We start from the raw sequence: 9,654 nt of genomic DNA on the forward strand, positions 1-9,654 counted from the left end.
TCGTGGACTGAACTCTTTGCTATAAATTTCTATCATTGTGTATGAAGACTCATAAAAAAGGATTAATTGAAATAAATACAAACACACACTGTTTCATTTTTTTCCCAAATATTATGTAAAATACTTTGTGTAAGAAAAAACATTTTTACTAGAAGATCATGTTTTTACACGATCGTTTGATGCTTATCACATCTGTGGTCACGAACTTGTTCATAATATGGTTGGATAAAGGATGTGTTGTTTAATCTATTGTTTTTATAATTCATTAATTTGGTGTATGTGTGTAAAAATAATAAAACAATGGAGATTTTAAGCAACGGTTAGCACGGTCGTCGGTCACAAGATGGGTTGGGTGACGAATTTTTATTTCTGCAGTTGCTTTTTACGGAAATCTTAGTGTCGCGAGTCAGACTAGGACCAGAACATTGTTTATGCAAATAATCTTCATGAAAACTGTTTTGTTGAATATCTCTTGTGGGCTGAGCATTTGTATTTGCTAAGTAATTTTATAAAGAAAAATTTTAAATGTTTAGAATAGATTTGACAACGCCTATTTGAAGTCTACTTAATACAGATACCGTGAGGTTAAAAATAACTCTACTTTTGTGAGGAAATATCTATTAATATTTCAGAGTTTAGAAACGTTAAATAAAAAATATTTTAAAGGATTAACTTCATTACATTCTTGACTTCATTATAATAGTTAATAGGCTATTAATATACTATATGCTGCAGACAATAATCATATTTTACTGGATTACATATTTTACTGTAAAAAGAATATTGTAAGAGCACATAAATATGTAAAAAATAACAGACGATATACTTATGAGATAATCTATAATTAATGTTTTTTTATGATTTAAAGAAATCTAGAAAGAATTTGCAGAACTTTAGTAATTTGTTTTGCATAACTTTCTATACATAAACCTCTAATGTACTCAGGTACTCCTCTGAAACGTAACTCTCATGTAATTTTGCATGCTTATTGAGTAGAATTTGCCATCTATTTATCATGTCTCTTACATATTCCTATGTGATAAAAGTAAGGCAAAACAACGAGATTTTATTTTAATTCATTCGCTTAGTAGCTATATATCTATGATATATAAAAAAGCTAGATACGTTACCCGCTCTCTATTTTGGCAAGAAAAAACTCAGCTAAGTACCCGAGTTTCACTTAGTCACGCACCATTCAGCGTCGTGGCTGGACGTTCTTTTTATATTTTAATCGGCAGTTGTTATTACGTAGTACATGAGTGAGACATGTATTATGTTTCGGGCGTGAGAGTGAATGAGAGAACAACTGTATTGGTGATAATGCGTTAGTAAGTAGGTATGTATTAATTACGCTGTTTTTAGGGTTCCGTACCTCAAAAGGAAAAAACGGAACCCTTATAGGATCACTTTGTTGTCCGTCTGTCCGTCCGTCCGTCCGTCTGTCAAGACCCTTTTTCTCAGGAACGCGTGGAGGTATGAAGCTGAAATTTATATCAATTACTCAAGTCTACTGTCCCTTAAAGCTGTGAAACAATCAAACTTCTAAGCCAACGCAATCAAAATATACAGCCATTTATGCCGCAAATTTTCGAAACTTGCAAGGGAATCAAAACCTACAGGGTGCTTCCCGTGAACTCAGAATCTTGAAATTTGGTACGAAGCAACGTCTTATAGCATAGATAAAGGAAAAATTACGAAAACCATAAATTTTTAGTTACATCACATAATATATTTTTTTTTAATAATTTTAAACTTACTACCCATTTCCTCATAAACGCGTAGAGGTATTAAATTGAAATTCATACCAAATTATGGTATTAAATACGTAAGTAGTAAACAGGTATATTTAATACCGTATTTAACGGAACCCTGGGTGCGCGAGTCCGACTCGCACTTGGCCGGTTTTATTTAATGCAATGATGTTGGTGTATGCCGCGTCTACTAGTATAATAGGTCATTGGCTATATATAGTATTTATTTACATTTTACTAGGTACTTAGATTTCTTCACAATACGATTTTACATTTTAATTTACTCATCGTAGTCATCGTTCGTTAGTGAATCAGAATAGACGTGTATTACTTTTTACTATCAAGTGCTTTGCGATTTTAATAATTATTTACATGATAATAAGAATTCAAGTTGCATAATTAGTGTTTGGTATTTATATCATTTCAATTTACGTTCGAAACACAGCGAGTGTTTCAAGCGGGAGCAAGACAATTGCAATTTTTTGTCCTGCACGCACCGTAGAACGACTCATATTCGTGCACAAATTATCCATTGCGGAGTAAATATGAGTGAACGCCGATCGCCAACACGTTTAACCAGCAGTGGTGCAGTGGGTACTGCCGGTGGATCGCATCCCGATCTATCGAAGCTAAGTTCGTTTTCAACGAGTTCTACGCCAACTGATACTCAAATCACTTACAGAAAACGGAAACAACCGCTAGAACAAGATTGCAGATGTAGTGATGATATGAAGGATATTCGCTCGGAGTTGAGCCGTATTAGTACATTACTTGAAAAATATGTTTGCTCAAACGAACAAATAATAAACAAAATTCATGAAAACATTTCTGAGGTAAAAACACAAATTACCGAAATTAAATCGTCCAACGAACAATCCTTGAATTTAATTCGCCAAAATACGAATCAAATCAATGAAATTAAGTCATCAGCATGTATGATAATTACTGAACAAAACATATTGAAGAGTACTATTTCTCAATTAGAATCCCAGATCAACCAGGGTGAGAGTAAAATAAAATCACTGGAGTTAAATCTTCAATCAATAAATCAGTCATCCAATCCATCGGGTTTTACGTCTAAAAATCAACTACATATAAATGAACACTTAATCAAGGAACTACGAGACAGAAAAAGCCGCGAAAAAAATGTAATTTTTGCTGGTTTCCCAGAATCGACATCTTATAACTCAGAGGAGAGGATATCTAAAGACAACTACGAAATTTTAAAAATTACCTCGCTAATAAGTTCAGACCTACCGAAGCCAGTAAAGATATATAGAATTGGCAAGTATTCACCGGGGAAAAATCGTAGAATAAAGGTTTGCTATGACACAATTGAATCTGCTAAAATAATCCTACGTAACAAAAATAAACTACCCAACAATATTAAAGCTTTTAGTGATCAAACGCCAGCTCAGGAAAAATATCTTAAAAGTTTACAGGATGAACTAAACCGTCGCATTGGTGAAGGAGAAACAGATCTCACAATAAAATACGTTAACGGAATGCCTACTATAAAGAAAATTGTGTCAAAAAACTAGAAATAAATTTAAAGACAAACAACCAAAATATCAACTCCTATGAAATACTAGACAGCTATGAAAATTTGCAACTCTCCCGATCCAGGCTTAGATTTATATACTTCAATGCGCGAAGCATAAGAAAAAAAGGTAAACTAGATGAAGTAAAATGTATCCTGAGCTCATTAATAAAACCTATCCACGTAATTCTAATTACTGAAACTTGGATAAATTCTGATGCGCAAGCTTCAGAATTAAATATTGATAATTACACACATTATTTTAACTACCGGACTGACGCAAGAGGAGGTGGAGTCTCAGCATACATCCACAACGATTTAAAACACAATCTTATTGAATCACGATACGAGGAAGGGAACAATTACTTATGGATAAGTTTAGAACGATGTAAAATTGATGTAGGCGTTATCTATAAACCGGGCTATACTAACTGTCAAAAATTCCTTGAAATGTATGAATCGCAATTACAACAAAGGCACAGAGCTATTATTTTTGGAGATTTTAATATCGACTTGTTAACAAAAGATAAAAATACCAAACTATACAAATATACTCTTAAGTGTAATGGACATATATTACTCAATAAACTAACTAAAAAATACAGCACAAGAGACTCTTCAAAAAAATCTATCATGGACCATGTAAGTACGAACCTTCAAAATGATAATTTTCATTTCGCAATAATAAACTCATGTATTTCCGACCATAAGCACATATACGTAGAATTAAAAAAATATTTACCCCCAAAAAGTGTTAAAACTCAATATAAAGCAATTAATTACGAAAGATTATCATCCCTGTCTGACTCCATAGTTGATACTGAAATAAACAAAGATTATACAATATTAGAAAATAAAATTAAATCTATTATAGATAAAAGTAAGATTACTAAAACTAAATTTCTAAATCTGCCCCGAAAAGACTGGATAAACAAAGCAATTTTAACAGAAATTAACGAAAGAAATTTATTATGGTCTCAACTAAAAAACAACCCTAAAAATAAAAACCTTCAAATAAAATTTAACACTCAAAAAATAAAGGTAAAAAAATTTATTCAAGACACAAAAGATTCTTACTATTACCAAGAATTTACAAGGAATATAAATAAACCCAAGAAATTATGGACTTTAGTAAATAAATTAGCTAATAACAAAACTGTAAAATGTACTTTACCTACTAAATTACTTATAAATTCTGAATATATTACCGAGCCAAATGAAATATGCCAGATATTTAATCAATATTTTTCTACAATAGGATCTCGTCTAGCAAATTTAATACCCCTACAATATCAAACCAACTCTTCCTCAACCTTACCTAAATCACCATCAAAAAAGTACGAATTATCCACTTTTGATCCGTGTACACCTAATGAAATTTTAAAAATTATAAATAACCTTAATTCAAACTGTAGTACAGGTCTTGATGGTATTACCACAAAAGCAATTAAATGCATTAAAGAAAAATTGAATCATACCTTAAGCGATTGTTTCAACCAAGCTATAAGTCAAGGACGTTTTCCGGATTCGTTAAAAATAGCGAAGGTAACTCCTATCTATAAGAGTGGTTCAAAATTTGAACCTGGTAACTATAGGCCAATTTCGGTGTTGCCAGTGTTGTCAAAAATATTAGAGAAAATTTTACACACGAGATTAGAAAAATATTTAGACTCATTTAATTTTATTTCAGTGCGTCAATACGGTTTTAAGCCAAAAAGTAACACTCTGTCAGCGACTATAGACCTGACTACTAAAATAAAACAGAACATTGACGCAAAAAATTTAGTTTTGGGAGTATTTATTGACCTACAAAGGCCTTCGATACCGTTTCTCACGAACTTTTAATAAAGAAATTAGCATCCATTAACATTACTGGTAAAGCACTAGACATGCTGAAATCATATTTAAAAAATCGATCACAAATCGTTAAAATAGATAACTACAATAGCATTCCCTTACCAATTACGTGTGGCATACCACAAGGTTCGATTTTAGGCCCATTGCTTTTTTTAATTTATATTAATAATTTACAAGATTTAAAACTAAATGGTCATCTAACACTTTATGCGGATGACACCTGTCTGTTTTATTTTGGTCCCTCTATACATGACATGATAAAGCAAGCACAAAACGATTTAAATAAATTAAATAAATGGTTTCAATACAATCTACTAACAATAAATATATCTAAAACGTGTTATATTAAATTCAAAGCTCAGAACAAAATTATTCCACCACACGCTCCACTTAAAATTAACGGTGTTGTATTAGAACATAAAACCCACGAGAAATACCTAGGTTTGCGAATCGACAGCTCTCTAAAATGGAATTATCACATCGACCACCTAAAAAATAAATTATCAGCACTTCTTAGATCTCTGCGTAATATCACTTCTTGCATTCCTCATAAATTACGCCACACCATCTACAACACGTTAGTCAAACCTCACCTAATGTATTTAATAGAAGTATGGGGTAGCGCTTACAAAAATAAATTAGCGCCACTACAAATTTTACAAAATAAAATTATTAAAACCATTTTTAAATATCCTTTTTTAACTTCTACAAATAAAATCTACGACGATACTAAAATAATGAATTTAAAACAATTATACTTTTATAATACGTGTATGTTCATCCACAAAGCGCTACATAAAAACATAAATACAAATATAATATTCTCAACATCAAATCGCCACTATCCTAATAGACGAGCTAGCTATCTTGCCCTCCCGAAGATCCGAACGAATTATGGAAGGCGAACGGCAACATACGAGGGAGCACGTTTCTATAACGGATTGCCAAGCAAATTAAAAAGTGTAAACTCATTCATTGTATTCAAAAAACAATTAGCGAAACACATCCTGGAAGACCACACGCTCAAACTTTGAATGCAATGAATGAGTACCTAACCTAAACTTATGTTTATAGTATGTAACTTACTCTAAATTTTTAACTAACGAATGATATTTTTTATAAATACCTATGTTTAAAATTTAAGTTTCTCATGTAAGTGACTTAATGTCTTAATGGTAATAAATGTCTTTAAACCTTTTTTACTAACTATGTGATACAATGCCTTTTTAATTATCTATTTTAGTATAACTTCTTACCATTTCAGTATGCGTTTCAATGTGGCTTAATATTTTAATGTTGTAGTTATGATGATATTTTAAAGTGAAACTTTTATTACATCGTCTCAAACTTTTTGTTCTGTGTAGCGCATGTCGCGTGACGCACGATACGTACGATAATTATCGTACAAATACGATAATTTTTAGTTAAATGTCTATAGTGTGAAAAAAAGTTTCACTTTTACCGTGGTTTCATAAAACCACACAACATTTTTTATCTTTTGTATGAAGCTATAAGATACAGGAATATCTTTAAGATTACAATTTCAGTATATTCCTGTTTTTGATAAAAAGTTTTAATGTTTCAAAGTGGATTTGTCAACGCCTATTGATATTTTATTGTACGTAGAAGCCGTTTAGTTTTAAACTAGATTTCTGCCCGCGGCTTCGCCCGCGTTTGCAAAGGATAACCCGCATAGTTCCCGTTCCCGTGGGATTTCCGGGATAAAAACTATCCTATGTGTTAATCCAAGTTACCCTCTATATGTGTGCTAAATTTCATATTAATCAGTTCAGTAGTTTTTACGTGAAAGAGTAACAAACATCCATACATCCATACTTACAAACTTTCGCCTTTATAATATTATATATTAGAATATTAGATTACTTCTATGTTAGGATCTATTAACACATCAGAGTAGTTTTATCAGACTTAATAATTTTTATTTTCATGACAAATCAACCTTGAGTAGCCAAATCACGATAGTTATTATGCTATTAAAATATAATTTTCTATAGTAAGCTCATATTTTACTGGATTACATATTTTACTATAATATAAATTAAAATATAGAGCACATAAAAATATAAGTATAATTTATATTAAATTATGCTTTTATGGTAGCAGGTAATAATAGGCAAAAAAATCACAGACAGTATAATTACGAGAAAATCTAAAATTTATTTTATTCAAGATAAAAACATGTCTATAAAAATATTCACATAATATGTATGGATTTTAATATCTGTTAGAAATATATTTTATACGTCTTTAATATAAATTTAGTTAGGTACCTATTACATATAATAAATCTGTAGAAGGGTCAATTCTGTACATTGAAAATATTGAAAAAATAAATAGCAGGGGGTGTTACTGGATCGATACCAAACCCAAATATGTGATTAAAAAAAATTTTGTCTGTCTGTCTGTCTGTCTGTATGTTCAGGCATCACGTGAAAACTAACGGTTCGATTTCGATGAAACTTGGTATAATTAAACCTTATTATCCTGAGCATAAAATAGGATACTTTTATCCCGGAAAAATACGAAGAAAAAAAATAAATCTTAATTTTTCCGCGCGGATGGAGTCGCGGGCGGAAGCTAGTGTATAATAAAAGTTAAGGGGAGACCTTTCAGCGAAGAGGAGTAAAATTGGTTTGCAAGATCAAATTTTTCATGTATTTTCAATTATACGCTTTACGCTTTAGAAAAAATAATCAATACACTTCAAGATATTGCCTAAAAAGTGTGCTAATTTGTTACACAACCACGTGTATTTTGCTCGATCATATAAAATCATAAAAATAAATAAAATAAATATCGAAAACGAATTATTTAATAATGAAATTTCTGATTTTGCAAATGATTTTTATATAAAGATATTTATTTTGATGTACTGCAGTAAACGTGTTATAATTTGGTTTTCAACTGAAGCCCTGTAATTATTAAATACGTATTATATCTCAGAAATTAACGTTGCCACGCGTTTTCTTGACAAGCCGACGGCTGGCAGAACATCATATTTTGCCTAGTTGAGGCATATCAACTCTCGGCGAGGTATTTCAACGCGCCGTTTGCGCGAGTTCCTAGCGTTCCTAGCGTCTGCAGCGCAGCTTGGTTATCCCTTCCGCGTCCGTTGCTGTGGTCGTGGAAGATTTCACAGTTTGGCACACATTATGTTGTGTGTGTACTGTGTATGAAACCACGTGTGTATATGTGTTCCTTATGACAAAGCGTTGAATAAATAAGACACATTGTAAAATAATTCATTAACATAATATGCAGCTAAAATTTGTACTTAATTAACATTCAGATAAACGTGAATATATCGAGATTGTGGTTAACTGATTTTGTAATAGTTTGTGGAAATTCACTTATTTACTTACATTTGCAACTGGGAATAACCGTAAGCTGACAAAGAAAATAAAACCCAAAGAAATACTGATATGTGAAGGTATTGGTAGGTATATACTTATAATATTATCCGGTCAATATCAAGGTTTAATTTGTTTACTAAGAAGTACACTTTTATTTTATTATTTACTAGCTGCTCCGCGCGGTTTCACCCCCGTGGCTCCACTCATGGTTGTCGTAGAGTGACGTAGAGTGATGATATTATACCCTATAGCCTTCCTCGATAAATGAGCTATCTAACACCGAAAGATTTTTTCAAATCGGACCAGTAGTTCCCGAGATTAGTGCGTTCAAACAAACAAACAAACAAACTCTTCACCTTTAGGCTGGTTGCAGAGCTTGACCGACCGTCAGTGCGTACGTCAGTCGCGCTTGTCATATGTATGGAAATTCATAAAACCGTGACGACGATTTCTTGGTGTGGCGCCACAAATAACGAACGTGTTCGATCTTGAATTCGTGTAGCGCGGACAACGTCTCGCCACAAAGTGCGCCCGCTACAAATGTTTCCTCGGTGTGCGTGCTCGCGTACAAATATATGGGGGCGATAAATGTGTCGCGTTTCAAATGTGGCGCCACAATTATCGAGATACAAATGTATGCCTGGTGTGCGGCGCGCCTTAGTGTCTTATTCATACAATGGGGAATATTCATGTTTTTCTTTTTTGTCTTAAATTAATAGTTTACTATTTTATAACGTAGAAAAAAATATTAATGGGCTTCAAAATACTCTAGATATTTTTAAAAATGAAATTTAAAACTTTTAAAAAATGTAAGCAGTTCAAACGCCGCCATTGTGCGCGCGCTTTGCGTGACGTCACATGACACGTCCAGTGGGTGTTTAGTGTTTACCTTGTGTTTACTATGGAGTATGGAGTGATGATTCATACAATGTCGTGTCAAATGACGTCACATTTCGTTCGACTAGTGGTGGCGCGTTCTGGCAGTTTGAATTTCGCTCACTTATTTTGCACTTTTGAATATTATTTTAGGGGCTTAAATAAAAAGTAAATAAAAAAAAATCCTTTTCATTATAATATTACGATAATAAGTATTCGAGAAAAAAATATTTTAGGCCATTTAAAATTTTATGCA

At 32.2% G+C, this 9,654-nt stretch overlaps 1 protein-coding gene across 1 annotated transcript in view; it reads left to right on the plus strand.

Annotated features, from left to right (window-relative positions):
* The window catches only part of LOC123700111 (flotillin-2), a 214,564-nt gene that overhangs the window by 71,904 nt on the left and 133,006 nt on the right, over nt 1-9,654 (plus strand). The window lies entirely within an intron of this gene.

Source organism: Colias croceus, chromosome 19 (genome assembly GCF_905220415.1).
Source record: "Colias croceus chromosome 19, ilColCroc2.1".
Lineage (NCBI taxonomy): Eukaryota > Metazoa > Arthropoda > Insecta > Lepidoptera > Pieridae > Colias > Colias croceus.